This window comes from Harpia harpyja, chromosome 9, assembly GCF_026419915.1.
Source record: "Harpia harpyja isolate bHarHar1 chromosome 9, bHarHar1 primary haplotype, whole genome shotgun sequence".
Taxonomy (NCBI): Eukaryota; Metazoa; Chordata; class Aves; order Accipitriformes; family Accipitridae; genus Harpia; species Harpia harpyja.
Genome location: NC_068948.1, coordinates 19,474,626 through 19,493,470, shown reverse-complemented (window position 1 = coordinate 19,493,470; position 18,845 = coordinate 19,474,626). Strand labels below are relative to the sequence as shown.

The 18,845-nt window shown below is 40.2% G+C and overlaps 1 long non-coding RNA gene across 1 annotated transcript in view; it reads left to right on the top strand.

The window, feature by feature from the left end:
• LOC128145989 (uncharacterized) overlaps window positions 1-18,845 on the top strand; it is a 344,835-nt gene that overhangs the window by 214,731 nt on the left and 111,259 nt on the right. The window lies entirely within an intron of this gene.

Sequence of the window (18,845 nt, the reverse complement as noted above, 5' to 3'; positions counted from 1 at the left end):
TGGCTCTGGGCTGCTTGCAGAGACAAGGAAGCTTCTGCTGCCACGTGTGTTTATTTGGACATTGGGTAGCTCTGAGTCCAAATGGATGGAGCAAATGTAAGGCAGATACCTCAAAGCACTTTCTTCTTTCTATCAAAGTCACCTCACTCTTACTGGCATTCCAGGCTTAGGTTTTAACTGGCAATACAGACTGTGTAATGGTGATAGTTACCCATCCTGTTGTGGAGCAAAAATGATGCTGTGTGACTGGTGGCCGGTCAAAACCAAGGAGGGGAACTCAGACAATAATCATCAAATGATCTACAGGACAAAAATTATTCAGAAGCTAAAATGTTTCCAGAAATCATTTGCGTTACTGCTTGTGCTCCAGCTTTGCTTTAAACGGTATAGAGACAATTAGTTGGAAAAAAGCTTCCAATAAAAAGTTCCCCACTCTGAATCTGATAAAAGTAATAAGGGAGGTTTGTGAACTGTTGTAGGCATTTTCTAACCTTGGAGCATGTTAGCGGTAAGGTACGTTTGTGAGGAACAGCAGCAGTGAAATGTTTATTATTGTGCACCTCCATCCTTTTTGTGAGTATTATTCTGTGAGGATGGGGCCGCTTTTCATCTGATCTGTGCTGCCAAGGCAGATAAGAGAGGTTTATATGATGTCAGATCTGAAACCAAGAAACCTGTAGACAGGTTCTGAGCAGTGATGCCTCTGGCAACTGGTTTCAAGGCAGAGCTTATGTAGAGTGCCTGAGGTTTTAATAAGCGTATAGATGTCTGAACAGCACATAAAGAGCATGGGAGGTGACAGGCTGACCCAGTCACTTTCATTAATTGGGATCAAGTTACCTTTTTACATCTGGGCAGAATGCTGTGCTGGAGATTTAGGAAGCAAACAATACGTTGCCATTGTCTGCGCACCGGGTCCTCGGTAACTAGTAAACTGGGACATGAGAAGCAAGTTCATAGTAATAGAGGACATTCGTGGCTCAGAGAGCACCAGACTGCGTTTAGTCATGCTTGCAAAAGTGCAAGCATAAATCATTGAGAGACCTTTGCAACGTGTGTTTGTCAAAGGCTACTCTTCACGTGTGAGTTCTCCACACACCAAATAAAATAATGTATCATAGTTTTTGATGGTGTTTGTTTTACACTGGTCAAAGTTTAGGGCTAAATCTTCAGGCAGCTCTGTCAAATACTTTAGCAAGTGATTGAGAAGTATACAGGTGTCTACGCAATTATCAACTTAATTGTAAGGATGTTGAGTTCACTTTAGGATTATTTTAAAAAAAGATGAAATAGCAGTAAATCTGCATCCTGGCTGCTTGATATGTGAACAGCCAAATTAAAACAAAAAGGTTGATTTTGTGTAAGGTAAAAATGTGAATACTTACTTTTTTTCACTCCCTGATCAGGCATCTTAGACATTTCTGTCAGTGCAATGAGTGTCCTGGAGGAAGAATGGCATATGCTGAAGTAGTTTACCAAAGCAGGTTTTAAGACATTTGTTCTGATATAAACAGAGCCTAAAACCTCAGCATCACAGTGAATAGAAAGCATAAAACTATGGGGCAGGGAAGGGGCCTTGGAGGAAACTCATGGACAGCGACTTGAAATCCCAAATTTGTTTGGAGAAAAAAAATGTTGATATTTGAATCTATTTTTTGTCAACAATGTCCCTGAGTGAACCTTAAGATAACCAAAACATTTAAAAAATTGTAACTTAGGATCCACAGCACAGAGAGGGCTGACTAAATGTGCTTATAACGCACATATCTTTCTTCAACATGGAAACTCTTCTTGTAATGTTTGGACAAAACATTTCTAGAAGTGAATTGGGCTGACTGATATGCGAACAGAAAACCAGGTTTAGTTTTGTGAACTCTGAAGAGTTTGCATTTTGAAAAATATTAGTTATTTCACTGTACCACAAAATCAAATTGCAAATCCTTATAAAGATATTTCAGGAAGTGTTGTTTTCTGGGCAGCTTTCCATAACATTTTCAGTTATGTTTTTATTAAGGTTGAATTGATTTTAATCTACTTTTTGAGTCTTTGGAATACATTTTGGTCATTTTTGAGGCTTTTGCATAAGCGTAAGGCTAGAAGCCTACATGAAAGCTGAGTTTCTTCTCTAGTCTCAAACATTTAAGGAGTAGGGGTTTAAAATAAAGGTGTTCAGTGTTGAAGATTTGAAACAAAATTTTGACAATTGGCAGCTCTGCAGATCTAATATGAGGCTTCTATCTTAGCTGCTTCTAATGGTATCTAGTTCAATCCCTGGCAGAGCAGGACCATGTCTTGTTAACATGAACTTAGTCCTGCAAAACTTAATTCATGCAGTTAAACAGACTGAAGTCCAGGTGTGCTTGGAGTCTGCTTTTGGGGGTATTACAATTGGTGGCAGCGGGGTCTGCCAAGTTTGGTCAATTAAACCTAAAACATATTAGCGTTGTTTCTGTAAAATATATACTGAGGTATCATTAATGAACATACATATGTATTTTATATGTGTGTGTATTCTCTCATGCATAAATTGTGGGTCAGGCAGTGAGCAGCCATATGTCTGTGTACCAGGTAGAATGAGGAAGACACCTTCTTTCTATTCTCTGTTTGTCCTCCCTGCCAGCAGTCACTGCCCTGGTACCTGTGCTGCCCTCCTGGATGCATTCAGAGTGTGTGAATACCCTGACCCTTGAGCAGTGAAAAGCACCAGCTGCTGACTCTCTGCATGGCATCTAACGGTCCCTGTACTGCAGCTTTCCCCAGGAATATTTGCTTCAGCTGCTCTAGCTGATTGGAAAAGCCCATTCATTCCTTCTGCACTGGGAATTTGAATCTTCCCAGCTTGGTGACTGCTGGCTGGTGATGGTCTGGCCAGCAGTCAAGTCCAGCCTCACTCAGAGTTCCTGGGCTTAAGTATATTGCTGCTGCATCATCTTACTCTTAAACAACATGATCTCAAACCTCTGCATCAGATGCAACTGGCATCTTGACATGAAACTCTTTTTTGAAATTATAGATCAGCTTAAAACCATGAGTTTTATATGATATGAGAGAGTTTGGGGGAATTTTTTTAGCTAGCATTCCTGTTTTCAGGCATTTCATTGTAAAATGGTCATATCTACTCACTTTATTCATGTGAATCCAATCTGGGTTAAAACTAATGAAATGCAGACTGCATTAAATTCCACCTATATATTTAAAAAGTTCAATATAAGTATACCTATTTTTTGTTACTATTTAGTATTTTTTATTGCTGCAGAAGCCAGAGGCTCTGCTTGGGAATGGGAGCCCGTTGTGCAAGTTGTGATGAACAGACACAGAAAAAGCCATCCCTGCCCTAGCGAGTTTCTGAAATTTTGCATGTCACAGCATCTGAGGACAGCTCTAAGTCTCTGTCCCATCTCTCAGTACTATACTCCACTTAAAGAAATTGCCAACCCATATTCTTTGAGAATTTGAGACGTGATTCAAAATGAGAATGGCTCTGTTGTCCCTGCCATTCTGGATTGTGTTTTTTAAAGAAGTGAAATCTTTGTACTTAGGCAACAGAAAGAAGTTCATGTGAAAGATGGCTTCTTTTATCACTGGTTTGGGGGTTTTTTTTTGTACAGGTTGAACAAAAATGTTTAATGTTTAACTATGGAGTTTTAACTACTTGCAGAATCACGTTGACAGTTGGTCCAGTCATCATTTTACTGAAATCAGTGGAAGGAATCTAAGTGGGTATAACAAGCCCACTATTTTTAGTGTAAGATACAGGGAAAGGTTGCTGGATATATAAATTTGACTGGTGATTCTAGTGCCACTTAATGGAATTATAATGTGTTTTCAGGTGTCATTAACTGCTCTAATTTCATTAGTCTATGATCCTCTTTCCTGGACTACAGTTTCACTGCGCTAGTCACAGAAAAAACAGCTTACAGACTCTGTGTGAAATCTATATTTACGCAATTATAGCTGCCACAGGAAAATGCCAGTCAGTTATTTTGGGAGCACTTAGAATAAAACATGTCTTGAAATCATGGTTTGGGGGGTTTATGGGGTTTTTGTTTGTTTTTGTCTAGATTCTGCATTAGCTTTTTCATCTGAAAGCATATGACACTAATCTGACCAATGTATTATGCAGTCCCAGGAAGGCAAAATTTAAGAGAAGGTTAAATCTAGTATAGAGTATCTTGTCTATTAACTGTTGTCAACTCCTAGTTCCCTTGCCCAGTGTACTAAATTTGTTCTGACTGCTTTTGTTCATATATACATAACAAAAGGTGTCTTACAGTACTGAGTCTTGCTGTAATGAGAAAAAATGTTAAGAAGAAAACTCCATGTTGAACATTAAAGTGACAACCCTATTCAAACTACCAGGGTGGGTGATTCGCACCGTCTGTGCCATGTTCTGTAACACAGGGAAATGAAGAGAACCAGACAAGGGCTAGTACTTAAAATTACATGAGCAAAAAAATGTAAATGGAAGTCAACAGACTACTGATTCTTCATTTCATTTGCAGAGCTTAAAAAATATTAGTTACCATCAGAAAAAAAAGCACAAAGTTTTAAGCAGACCTGTTTGCTGGAATAGTACGTATCTTCCTTTGGCAGTCATTGATCTATTTTTCACATATAAGCTATACAGTGTATTAGCTGTATATATTAGCTAAGAGAGTATGAGTTCTCGAAGGAACACATGGTTATTCCCAGCCTGGACAGCACTTTTTAAGCATTAAAAAATCTATAGAACTGTTCGAGTGAATTACCTGGGTTTTGCTACTGCATTTTTAAAGCACAGTGTAGACTTAAAGAGTCCCTACCACTACAATCCTCCCAAAATTAGAAGTTCTTTCTTATGCCCTCTTCATTTGCCATGCGCTTTAAAAATTGACGGTTGTCATCCCTATGAAGATTAAAAGATCCATGTTGGGTATGTCACATGCTTTGATGGTAGTATTGCCCCAGGCATTTGTCATCCAACCTACAGGGATAACAATGTGTAATGGTAGTGCTTCTTTCAGAACACTGTAAGTATACAGCTATTATTAAATTTTACAATTACCACAGGGAATGAATCAAAGCCTCCAATAAGCAAATGAACTATATATTATTGCCCTGCCTTTATAATTTTTTTCACTACTATCTGATTGCATTCCTGTTATCACTTAGTTGTTTCTCTGCATGTAGTTTTATCTAATTTCTCTTTATTTCAGTCACTTGCAGAGGAGATAAATGGATTACTTCAGACTAATTGCTACTTATTTAAAAAAACATCAGCCTTCTGTGAGAGTTTCAAGTCAGTGGTTTAAGCTAGCTTTTACTATCTATGGTATTTATCTTGAAGTATTTCATCACTGTAGAGTCTGTTAATAAGTCATTTTTCTAAAGCCGCGTTCAATTTGCCCTTACCTGGTCTGCCAAAATTTTTAACACAGATTATCATAGTTAAGTAGATAATGAGATATTTACTTCTTTTCATATCTATATAGATTGGAAATACCGCTGATAGACCTTGCAGCTGTGTGGGTTTCAATGCAAAGCATCTGACAGAGAACTAGAATAAAAATAAATATTGCCTTATATGACGGAGGAAGCAGCTGCATTATTTATCTAAATGAAGGAATGTTATAAGTATGTTTAATTAAATGTAAGAGTACTTAGTAATACTGGAAAAGTAAACAAAGGATAAATGACAAAATGAGCTCAAGTCATCTAGGACGGTTTAATTCACAAGCGTTGTACCCTTTCATATACTTATTGCAGTATGTGTCTGTACATCAGAATCAATGTATCCAATCTATATCCAACAGCATATCAATTTCTCATCTCCCTTAGCAGGCTTTCTTCTTTTCCCAATGCAATTGGATAGTGAGTTCATGGACCCTAATTATCACATATCCATTTGCACTAATTTTCAGTGGGATTCATCTATTCCTCCCTTGGTGTGAGAGCAAAATCCAGCTTCCTATTGCTGATATATAAAATGTTTGAAGTTGTTATGGTTTTAAAACACACTTGAACCCCAAAGCATTGAGTGATGCTTGAGTAGGAAATGGGATTGTTGTAGGCCACCTGAAATTAAGCTTCAGCAACACAAACTGCATAGTTTAGTTTTCTCAGTCATTCACATTGATGCTCCCAGCAATAGGTGCAGCATGGTAGTCTCAGATAAACACAGTCCTGGTTATTGTTGGTATCAGAGGAAAAAGCACAGCGCAGGAGTTAAAATATTTACAAGTCTTAGGCTCTCTGAGGGAGTAGTTGACATTTCACAGTTAAAATATAGTTTTCCGGGGATGTAAGCCTTTATTTGTTGTGTGAAGGTTTCCACATAAGTGGACAGAACGTAAAGATCCTGCAGGATCTGGGATGTGGATTCTTATGAAAAACATGTTCCTTGTGAAAAAGTCCTTATCTTTACAACAAGCTACCTCAAAAGACTCAGTGAAAGCCATAAGACATAATTAGATCATGGAGTTTGATCCCTGCCAAATTCATAATTTAAGTCAATGCCTAAGTCACATCTCTAACAACAACAACATAGAGGAACTGCCATTAGTGCATGGAACTGATGCTTTCATGTGCTAATACACTGATCACTCCAATTTTCTTTAAAATCAGGACTCAAAAAGTCCTAACTTAATCCTCATTCTCTATGAATTATCTCGGAGATAGCTTTTTCTTAGTTATTTCAGTTTCTTAAAGAATTAAAAAAAAATAATCCATTAATATATATTTTAAAGTCTATTAAGTGTCTTATGCAAAAGTAAAGTTTATAAAAAGTATGTTTTGCCTAAGATTAAGCAACTCTTTGTTCAGGACTTACTTCAATAGATCAAGCTTTCCAGCATATCCATTCTTCCTAGGCACTCCCCATCTTTCACAAATATAGCAAAATAAACATGAAGGAATATCATCAAGAAGAAGATATGCTGCTTGTATAAGTAATTATGTCCCTTGTTAGTTCACTATAAAGCAATTTTCTTTTTTTTTTCTCCCCACTCTTTACATTTCTTAGTGTGCCCTGGAAGGTATTTTTACTTAATTTTGTTTAGAAATTTGAAAAGCAAGAGAAAGTGAGGGATGATTACAGACTTTATTTAAGGGCTTGATTTTGGTTTCTCTCTGTTCTTATATCAAAGATAAAATGGAAATGGTGGTGTCATGTTCAGGTAATGAGATTTTATATTAAAAAGAATAAATTAAGCTCATAAACCCAATGGCAGGAGGGACATGAGGAACCATTTCTAGCTCACAAAAAGGACTTTACACATTAATGCAGTGAGCATCAAGAGTTATTAGGAGTTGAAATTCAAAGCTCAAAGGATGTCAAGTGCTTCAAAAGCAAAGGCTTATTTTGTATTGTTTATATTTAGAAGTGATATGGAGCTCCCTTGAAATATTTTACCCATGATGTCAAAAATCAAAAGCATTACAGGGAAAAAAAGAACTCGGGACATTTCCCTTGCAGACAAGAGTTCTGTCCGTGACACACCAGAGGATTCCTCTGAGGTACAGATTTGTACACGGCACTACTTACCAAAAAAATACAAACATCCTATCTGCTTAGCTGCACGTTGTTGCTTGCCTTGAAAATTCATAGTACACAGAAAGGTTTTACTGTAACATTCGCTACTTTTTTTTTTTTTTTTTTTTTTTGTAAAAGTAAAACCCCAAATCCTGGAATATCAGTATGTGGTCATTTTTTAAATAGATATTTTTTGAAAAGCTGTGTGACATTTTTCTTTAATGGCTGATTTTTTTTTAATGTCAGCTACATTTTTAAAGCATGAGGCCTGGTTGTAACTAGCCTCGGCACTGCTACTGTACATCAGACTGTACTATTTGATCATTAATTTATCACAGTTCTAGCAGTTTGTTTGACAGGTGATAGTGCTTTCATCTAATGGCTACACAGCAAGTGTGTGGTGCACTAAAGAGTGGATGCCACTGACTAGAGTTAGAAATCAGCAGACAACAGCCACTTTGCAGAGCTTTATCGATTGACCAGAATCATTTAAAGATATGAAACAACTGGAATAATGAATGCCAGTTCAGCTCACTGTAAGGTTTCTTCTTATAGTTATTTACTTTGGAGTATATTAATAGTTTTGTTGCTAGTGTTGTTGTTATTACAACTATTTACAGTGGTAAAAGAGGTGCAAAAATCCAGGTGCAAGTTTGAATATTTGTACTAGAAATACAGTGTCTGTGTCCAGTGCAGCTTAGGAAATTGATACTTGGCAGAAGCGTGAGGCATATTGGAGTATTATGAATATTTAGCCTCTAAATTCAGCCTTTCTTAAAATTATCTGGTGAAAATGTTCTCTGAATTAGGTATATGAATATCAATATTGCACCGATGGGAGGTGCAAAATAGGGCACCTTTTGCAAGCAATGCCCCCTGCAATCTGTACTTTTATTATTGAGGGAAACAAACTACATTTAACCTACTACCTTTCATTTCATGCTTTGTTCATGACAACATATGTGTAAAGCATGGTGTCTCCATCACAAGTTATTACAGTGCTGGTACAGGCTGGTGCACTCCAGCTGTGCTTCTGGCCAGGACTCGCCAGGCATGAGTTAGCTGTGCAGCACATCTACAGCACAATGCGTCTGCCTATTGCCCATGAGCAGTGGAGCCGATGTGTGCCTACAGAGTTGCTCTGCCTGAGATCCTGGCTGGATCTAGGTCTGCAGCCAGGCTGTTGTGCATATGGAAAGTCTGAATCTTCAAATCCTACCCCACAACATAGTTATGTCCAGAGGGCTTGTGTATATGATAGCTCAGATAGCTACATTTATCCTTCTTCGTCAAAGGCCTGTCTTACGGCTGTTCTTGGTTTTGGTAAGTTTGCAGGGATGGTGTGCTACCATGAATCCAGTGCCTTGGTTTACTGCAGCAGAACCTGGGACCCATTCCAGCAAGGTGCTGAAGAAACAGTAACCTCTAAACCTGTTAGCAGCCCCACAAATGTTGGAGACTCTCCAATCCTGAAGCACTTGGCTACGGCAGGTCTTAGTTGAAATTACAGCAAGAGGTGGAAGGGGTGCTTTGAATTTTAAAGTCAATGGCAGTCGAATTCTGCACCTGATGTTGGACAAGTCAGCTTAGGCTAAAGCTCGGATGACTCATGGAAGTTAATTAGTTTTCTGAGGTGCTGATTGCTCATATTTCCCACTGAAGTCAATAGGGAAACTCCCGCGTGTTGTGGTGGGAGCTGGAAACTGGCCATGTAGTGTTGTGGGATGTCCAGAAGCAGCAGTGTTGCCTTTTGTAGTGGAGACAGTGGGAGTTGCTTACAAACATGAAGGAAACGAAAATGACGGCAAAAGAAATTTTATTTTCCTCCTCCTTAGTGGTTGTTACAAAAATCACAAGTAAATAGTAAACACGAAAGTTTGTCAAGCATTTTCATTATTTATTTTAAATGTACCTGGATGCATGCATATGTGCTGCCTTTTCTGCTTTTAATTGCAAGTCACAGGAATGTTGAAGCCTGCGGAGTTGCCATGTACCTAGTCCTGAGTGAAATGATACTTATTAATCTAAAGTTATTACTAGACCACTGTCTCTAGGGTTTGTAGTAGCTGATCAATGTTGATGAGTTTGCATAAGCCTTGCTCCAGGAAGGACCCCATTCCTTGGTTTCCCATGTCAGCAAGTCATCACCACTGCAGCTGAGCGTGGATGCTGGTATTTTGCCCAGGAAGAACTAGTGGGATTGCTAGGCCTGTGTTATGTGGACTGCAGGCAGAATGATGTCAGAGGCTGACGTGCCATAAAGCCCGAGGTGTAGAGCATCCCTTTGCTGAAACTACGAAAATTTACACTGGTCAAAAATCAACATGGGGTTCTCAATGTATGGATAAATATGTGTGCATTAATAGAATCATAGAATCAATTAGGCTGGAAAAGACCTTTAAGATCATCAAGTCCAACCATTAACCTAGCACTGCCAAGTCCACCACTAAACTATGTCCCTAAGCACCACATCTACACGTCTTTTAAATGTCTCCAGGGATGGTGACTCCACCACTTCCCTGGGCAGCCTGTTCCAGTGCTTGACAACCCTTTTGGTGAAGAAATTTTTCCTAATACTCAATCTAAACCTCTCCTGGTGCAACTTGAGGCCATTTCCTCTTGTCCTATTGCTTGTCAGAGAATTAGTATATGGAAGAGGATAAGATTTACTGAAATTAATGAAGTCTATGAGCATGACAGTTTCAAAAAGCACCATCACAGGTTATATCACCTCTACAGGGTTGATGTGAACTCTTTTTGCTGTAGGCTTTTAAATTCCTGTGCTGTCAGTCTGTCACACTTCCAACATATTAAATCTTGTTTGGTTTGTTTGGAAGAAAGTTCTCTAGTTACTTCTAAGTAAAAACTGGTTGAATTTAATTGGTATTCAGGTGAATGTGATGTCATCTACTCTGGTGAGGAATTAAAGTGGGACGGGTTTAGTGGTAGTTTTTTAAAAAAAAAAAGAAAAGAAAAAAGGACTGTGCTTTCATCTTGCCTTCTCTCCCTTCACCATGGTGTGCTAGTTAGGAGTTGCTCAAAGTCCTGCATAAGCTGCAAATCATGATTTGCCTTTCCATTTGCCTTCCTGCCTACAGAACCACAAGCTAAAAATACCCTGGATAAGCAATTCCCTTCATCTTCTCACTTCAACTTGCCAATTCCCAGTCCAGCTCTTCCTCCTTCCACCATCTGAGTGCCAATTTGAGGAGCTGTCTTTACATTTTTGGCTATCACATTTCTGGGAGGTAGGATGGGTTTCCCCACAGCCAGCCTGGTTATAAATAGTTACTTGCCTGAATGAAGAGCTTGCATCCTTGGCAGGTGGTCTCAAAGAGCAATTGCCATGTGATGGAGCCATATCTTGCCTTATCTTCTCCTAGAAGTACTGCCTCTGGTTCTGCAAGGTCTTTCCTGGAAGATCCTGCTCACGTGATTTCAGCGTTAACTTCAGATGCATTTCCACTATGATGGCAGTGAAAGTGCTATGTGAATTTTTCCATTTGCAGCAGGATAAGTAGGTTGGGCTCAGGAGAGCAGATTCTTCTCTCCATTGCTGCTGAAAACCAAGAATAATTCAGCTGGAATGAGCGAGGTCCTCCCAGTGATAGCCTTAGACCACAGAGATCAAAGTCTGCCCTTCCCTCATATTTTAAGCTTTACTTCAACCAATATGCAAACTACGTTTTTACCTTCTCTTTCTCTGCTCCTAGTTCCCACAGTTGAAATCCTGGCTTGAGCCACAATTAATATCCCCCCTCCCTCCAACACAAAGATCCCTTGCCCTTCCCAACTGAAAATCCCAGCCACAATTTGTATTTTCAGTGTGATTAATACGTAGGTCTACAACCCAAATCCTGAATCTTTGTCCCCAGGGCTGCCTGTTCCCACTCTTGCCACCGCTCTTGTGGTTTGGCAGCCGGGGCAGGCGGAGGGGGTGGCCTACGTGAATGCAAATGCACGGTGGTGGGCAAACTTGGCTCGGGTCGGCTTGTTTGTTTGTTGCTGCTGTTTTTGCTGGCCTTGCTCATCAGAGCCTAAATCTCTGGAAAACATCTAGTGTGATTCATGTAAGCACTGAAGGCAAGTAGGATCGGACTTGCTGAGGGGAGGAATAAAAAGTGGAGGGGAGCAAACACTTGGCGGGGATCGGCTGCCCGACATGGCGCAGCGAAGACTGGGATTGAGAGGTATGCCAAAAAGCTCTTTGTCTCACATGCACATTAGGATAAGTAACATTGCTCCTCGCCATCTGTCTCTCTCTATGAACCTCTGCCTCGTTCCCATGTAATAAGAAGATTCATAGAAGTACCAGCTGTGACCTTACAGGGAAGCCTGAGAAACTTTGCCTTTTTAACCAGCACTGGGAGAGTCAGATTTGGCACTGTTGAACACAGTTGTGTGTGTATAGTTTTTTCTTTTGTTGCTCTGTTGCCATCTCTTCCCCCAGCAGTCACGCAGCGTTCATAGAAAGATGAAAGCCACCGTTGGCAGTTCAGGAGAAGCTGGCAGCTGCCAAACATGAGTTTTGGTGGGCTATTTTTTTCCTTTGTTTCTTCCTACTCCAATAAGGCTGAATAACACAAGGAGAGGAGACCATCAGATGTGGCAATTTCCTAGTCCCTGGTTGCTGATATGGGCCAAGAGGACCAACGTAGTAGTGACCAAAATGAAACAAATTGTGTCAATATTTGTTTTATTAACCTGGTACAAAGCATGTAGAAAGGCTGCCAGCTTTGGGGCTCCCTTGCAGACGTGATGTGTTCCCCTATGGGTTAAATGCAAGATGAGTCCCTCATACCCCATCTGCAGGATGTTTGGCAACTGAGGTTGCTGGCAGCTAACCCTATGTGCGTGATTGTGCCTATGATTATGTTGTAGATGCCTATGCAGCTATGATGCAGATAAATTTACAGTGAGCTTTTCCATAGAGCAGGATTCAAGTCCTTCTGTTTCACACATTCATGGAAGAGCAGACTCAAAATTCCCTGACCCGTAATTTTGTGGGGACACCTGTGTGAATGACTCACTTTTAATTCAGAGTAATTCTGAAAAATTAGGGGGAAGATGTTTCAAAACGAGAAAAATTTGGTTCTTTGGCTAATCAAAATCTAAAGGAAGAAATTTAATATGGGTTCAGCTAAACCATGTAATTCAACCCAAATTAAGCACTTGCTCTTCAAACCTGTTTTTAGTACAGTGAAAATAAATTTCAAATTGAAATGTTTCATTTTTTTAATATCAAAAGAAGCATTTTTACTTTTTCATTAAAGACAACTACCTGAAAATGTTGTCCATGTGACTTTGTAGAATATTGCAATGGATCTAAATCAACATTTTTGCTGTTGAAAAAGTGTAAGATAAAAAAGTTTCCATATTATAATTGTAGGGCATCTGTATTTCTTGGGAAACTTATTGTAACTGTATAAAACCAGTTCTTCCAAACTTCATGCTTATCAGTGTTGAGATATTTCAAAAGCAATTTACCCTTAAAATTTAAAAAACTAGAACAAAAGTTTATTGTTTCCCCTTCCCTTGCAATTGTCATGTGGGGGGGAACTTGGCTTTTCACTGGGACTGTAGGAGCGTATGTTACTGAGACACTTGAAAATTGCACCCAATATCACCAAGAGCAGCAGATGGATCTGTCAGCTGTTTTGCTGAAAATGGTGAATATCTCCCCTGGAACATTCATAAGTTGCCTGAGGCAAAATTTCACAGTGGAAACAGTGAGATTTCTCTTTACATAAGAGTACTCATGAAAGTCTAGGTCCCCCCGCCCGTCGGATTAAAATACCCATGAAGCAGAAGATGATGAATAGGCACAGCTGGGCTGTGAGAAGGGCATTTTCAGAAGTCCTCGGCCGTAGCCTGACCACAGCCCATCAAAGCTGCAGCAAGCAGCAAATGAACAGTGTCTTTAGGACTTACTGTTGTCGCTTATTTTCACATTTAGGTGGAGACTGAAATAGGTTCTGATGATGACTTTGTGCCTCTCCTTCCACGGGGTCTTAGCAGTGGAGTGAGCTTAGTCTTCCTCATGTGGTTCCTTCCTCAGGGCTGTATGAGAGTGTTCAAGTCAGGAATTGGAGGTGTCCCAAGTCATGCACCTTAACATACTCACTGCCTTTGACTGATGATATCCACATCTAAGAGGAGACCTAATCACAGCTGTGGAGATAAGGGAAATCCACTGTGCACGTGAACATATGTAGATTCCCAGGTAGAGCAACGTCTGGGCCTCAGGGAAAGGGGCCACTCTTCGCATTGCGGAAAGGGTAATTTCAACAATACAACTTGGCACTTTTCCTATCCGTAAGTACTTCAGAGAGTTTAAATTGGCTTTCTCCAAATATTTGTGAGCCTGATCCAGGGCCCTTTTTGTCGGGCTTTGTTTCAGACAGTATGAGTAAGAGCTGATCATATTGCTGTTCACCAGAAAAAAAACCCACATTTTGTTTCTAAGTTTTACTGTTTGCTTATAGATCCAGGGCAAACCTGGCTCTATAATTTTCTATTGGAAATAAAGATTGCAGGCCCAGGGCAGCCTGAATTTAACAAAGGGTTATCTATGCTTTCAAGTTAATTTGTTATCAAGGCAGGGTGTGAAATTAAAACCCAATAGCTGTCTCTGAATAACTATGCTCTGGAATAAGAATATCTTTTGTTCAAAAAGATGTTAAGTGGACAGATGTCAGTTAAGATTTGTCCAGGTAGAGTCTACTACAATAAGTGGACCTTAGGCACTGTCTTAACTGTAATACCTTTTGAAAGTTTATTCTTCTTAGTACTGATTTTTTAATGCGTTACAATGTCTATAGCCAAAAATAACGTTTAAATCTCTCTTAACTTTCATTAAATGAAACACTTATTGCAAAAAGGAAATCAGAGGTGTTCCTGAGAGCAAGATTTGTTATAAGCCTCATAAGTGTTTGAAGTTGGCTGGCAAATTTGCATAAAAGCAATGCAGGACTCCAGTTACTTGTGTAGGTCTTACACAGTTTTGATCATCCATTTTCTGATAGCCTGAGAAGTTATTGTTTATGAGTTTGCGTATTGCTACTGTAGGCAAAAAAGGAGAAAGTATCATACGTACACTTATACCAAGGGGGATTTCCACACAATTTCCAAGGTTCGGCTCCAGCTTTTGTCAAATCTTACCGTTGGAAGCCTGAAATATTCAGTGGCTTTGTAATAGGAAGCATTCGTGCACTGGAGTTTAGCCTTTTCTATCAATTGAGCAAAAGTTATTTTAAACAAAATCCTAGACCCAAAGTGGAAGATTTAAGATGTTTGACATCAGCTATGTGCAGGTACAGGCTTTGGGTCAAGTTTTGAACTCAACTCCACACGGTAAAGATCTGTGTGATTAGTCTTAATGGGACCAGACTCCTAATGGGAGAGCTATTGAACCAAGTGCTTGCATGTATAGGGATTGCTGTCTGGTTGCTGGTAAATCAGGCCTGTCTTTTGAACAGAAAGAATGAAAGCTCTTGACTCAGACTGCCATGAATTGTGTTTTATTTGAAATCTCATTTGAAAGTTTGTAACGTGACTCAGGCCGTGCAACAAAGCCAACAGTCATGTCTGGTGAAATTCCTCCTAATAGGCCTGGCTGTTTGCACTGTATGTTATCTGCTGTGGGATGGGGCTTTCTTAGGTCATTAACTGGTGAGAGGGCCCAGTGGGTGAGAACACCTACCAGGAAGGCCTGTGAGCAACAGCTCAGGTGGAGTAAAATAACATGGGTTTAGGCATCCCTGAAAGTGTGAAAAGCTTTAAGGCTTTCCTCTAGTGTTTTCTCAAGGGAATCATATGGCAAGCTCTGCAAACAAAATGGATAATATTTTCTGTTCAAAACAGACATCTAATTGCATCTCCCAGCCACTGGGCTGTGGCATATTTACTAATTCTGTCTTCTGTGACCCAGTGTAAGTCTCATTTACACATGTGTGAAGCACAGTGGTGCAACCATCGCATCCCTCTGGTCTAGGGTGTTTGTAGTAGGGACTACAAAAGCTCATGCCAAACTTGCTTGTAGCTTGGACATAATAAAGCAGGGGGAAAAACTCTAAACAAACCATTTGGAGCCTGATTTCAGCACCCTCTACACTAACCCAACTATGACTCAACAAAAATTTTTGTTCTTTTGGGAACCTGACCTTGTTGCGGGTACACCAAATGCAGGCAGAAACAAAGAGGCTGGAGAATGAAGTAAAACAAGACCAAAGGTCCGTGTTTTTCTATTTACTGTTAGGCTTTCTTTTCAGGAAAAAAACCCCAAACAAATAAATCTGAAGAAGTTTATTCTAATTCAGAGAATAAATACAGAGCATAATAGCACAAAGTAGTGAAAGGAATGACTGCTCCCGCCACTGGACACTAAAGGTATCATCTGTTGGGCCCTACACACAATATTCCGGGCTCTGAACCAGTCTTGGGACTGAGACGGTCACTGATGATATAGCTGCAAGTTTGATCCAATTTGACGTTTCTGTTTCTTTGCTGTGTAGTTCTGGATAGTCCTAATCTTTATAGGTAGCTGAGGATCACCAGAGGAATTTTTACAATTCCTGCTTTCTGTTTGTTTCAAAGGGGTTGCATTTCAGGCACCCTTTGTCCCTTTTCTTCTGCAGTGAGATGGATATGTGGCATGGTGAAAAGCTGTGAATGGTCCTACAGTCATCAAAAGCAGCAACAGTAATCTCCTGAGTGACTGTGGCAGAACAGGCTTCTTGCTTAAATTTTCCTATCTTCCTACAGCTTATTCAAAAGCAGGTACTCAGAGGGTTGTTATTCCCAACTGAAAATGTCAGCAGGTTTATTTTGTTTAGGTTGGAGAGCTACATCGCAAGCTGGGAGTGTGGTACCACTGCATATGCGGGGTTTGCTCTCCGCAGATATTGTCATGTAGCCTGTTTCTCGCCGGCAGTCTTGCTCACTGGGTTATTCACAAGAAGAGTGCACAAACTCATGCAAATGGATGGTGATAGAAAAGTAAAGCTATGTTTTTGAGATTGATATTCATTTTGGCAGAGGTATGGTAATAATCATGCCATGAAAAATAGGTGCGCAGTTGTAGCATTGAGCATTTTATGTAAGGGGATGTTAGATTAGGAATCCAAACTCCAAATGGGATCCAAGGGAAGAGTTTTAGTGTGCTCATCCAGCAGACTAGTCAGACTGTATGTAAAATCTGAGAAGGAAAGAAATTCAGCAGCAGCTGGGCGCAAGAAAAAAGTGTTTCATGAGTTGGACAAGGGAAAAAAATCTGATACAAATTAAGTTCAGAAAAAAATCAATGCGTGGAAATCAAATGCATCCAGGACAGTTAAAGGAGATGTCAAGGTAGTTACTAGACAGAATGATATGGGGAGAAATGCAAAAACCATGAAAGATAAGGCTTTTAGTTTTCACTTTTGAGAGGTTACAACTTCAAAAGAAACCCACTAAAACAAAATAAAATGTTTCTCCCTCATGCTGAAGTGATTTGGCCATAGGTGCCCATGTTCTTTTTACAATTTTGTCCTCTGGAGGGTTCGAGTCCTCCTAAAGCTCACTCCAGGCAGCCACTCAAGTTCGTTCACCTCAATGATTAGCAAGAGGCCTGCAGTGCACTGAAATATTATAAGGAGCCTATAGAGGAACTCATCGTGAGCCAAACAGGTTACTGCCTTGGCAGGATTCCTCTTGCTGGTTTGTGAAGATAAAAGGAGGATAGGTAAAGGTTAGTATTTCAAAGCAAATGTCTTGATCTTAAAATATTTGGTGAAATTATTCAAGAATAGTTCATTCATGTGAAAGTAGTTTCTGTGTATTGCTGTCAAGGTCAATGAAAGCTAAAGTCTGATGCTGGCCAAGCAAGCAAAAACTGCCTGTGGGCTCCCTTAGCTTACATACTTGGCAACTCTGAGCTTGACATAGTAAAAGTCTGTGGGGAGCAGGATCAGGAACTCACAGGCTTTCTTGGGTCAGCTCTACTGTTGTTTTAAGTTGGGCTAAAACCCCCAATGTCATCTGGAGAGTCACAGCACATACTTCAGAAGTGCTGACGTGACTCTCTGGGATCTCACTCTGTTCAAGCTCAGGAGCTCCTTCCTCCCCAGCTGCCCACCCTGTGCCAGAGGCTGGCATCCCACCTGGCCCAGACCTCTTGACCACCACAGCAGAAATCAAATGATGGTGTGCAGGTCCACCAGCCAACTGGTGGATGATGTATTGAATATTTGGCTCCTCTTTCAACACAAAATTAATGTTTAAACATCCAAGTTTTCAAAAGGGCTGAGATGTTAGGTAGTGAGATGCGGGGGACCTGCCAGCTCTCAGCTGTGCCGCAATCGTGCTGAGCCAGGGATTTTGACAGAAGTCTGCTGCTGTGTCTGAACACAACCGATGCCATTGCGTGACAGGGCAGCTGGTTCTGTCTGGTTATCCGGGGCCACTAACACGAAGCTGTTTACAGGGGCTGAATGGTTTTGGAAACCAGCTCCTACTTAGGAGCCTGTGTCATAGCTAACGACCCTTCACCCTGAGCAGACTGTGAATGCCAGCAGCTGCCGACCACGTCTTCTGAAGCCCATAGCTCAAAGCATGGAAATCTCTGCTAAGCGTCTGTGTAAGGAGTAAATGCAAACATTTGTGGAGGCTTAGCAGGTCCTGTTCCTGATCATCTGATTCCTTGTTTAAGACCTGTATGACATATTGTCGGGTGTAAGTGCTCAGGTTTCAGTAGCTTATTGAAGAGAAGATGCTAAGGAAAGGTTGTAAGCAAAATTACATTTCTTGAGTAAAGGAGGAGAGGTACATGAGCTGGGCATTTGGTAGGGTTGTTCACTATGACTTTGGCAAGTGCAGGCAAGCTGAGATTGTGTTATCATTTCATACAGTGTGGTAAATGTTTTAGACTTAAATTTTAGAGATTATTACCTGCAAGCTGAAAATATCTGTTGATGTGCCCTTGCTGAAGGGATATGTCTGCATCTGAGTACAAAACAATCCTCCTGTGATGTATTTATCTCCAACTTTGAAGGTGAATGAAAAGGTGAATAATCTATTGGTCTTGACAGTAATTTGGAAACCTTAATACATGTAATTCACTGGAAGTAAGAAGTGGGTTTCTTTGTTGATTTGCGGTGACCTGGGCAATTTGGCAATTCAGTATGTGTCCATATTGTTATGGCATTTCTTAGTTTTCTGAAGAAATCAGGTATGGACATCTGCCACCCAGTAAAGGAACACAAAAGGATATCTACTCATAACTGGTGTTAATAATTTTCAGCCAGTGATATTTAGTAAAGTCTGTTTGACATGTTATTCTTGCAGAAGTCCCATGCAT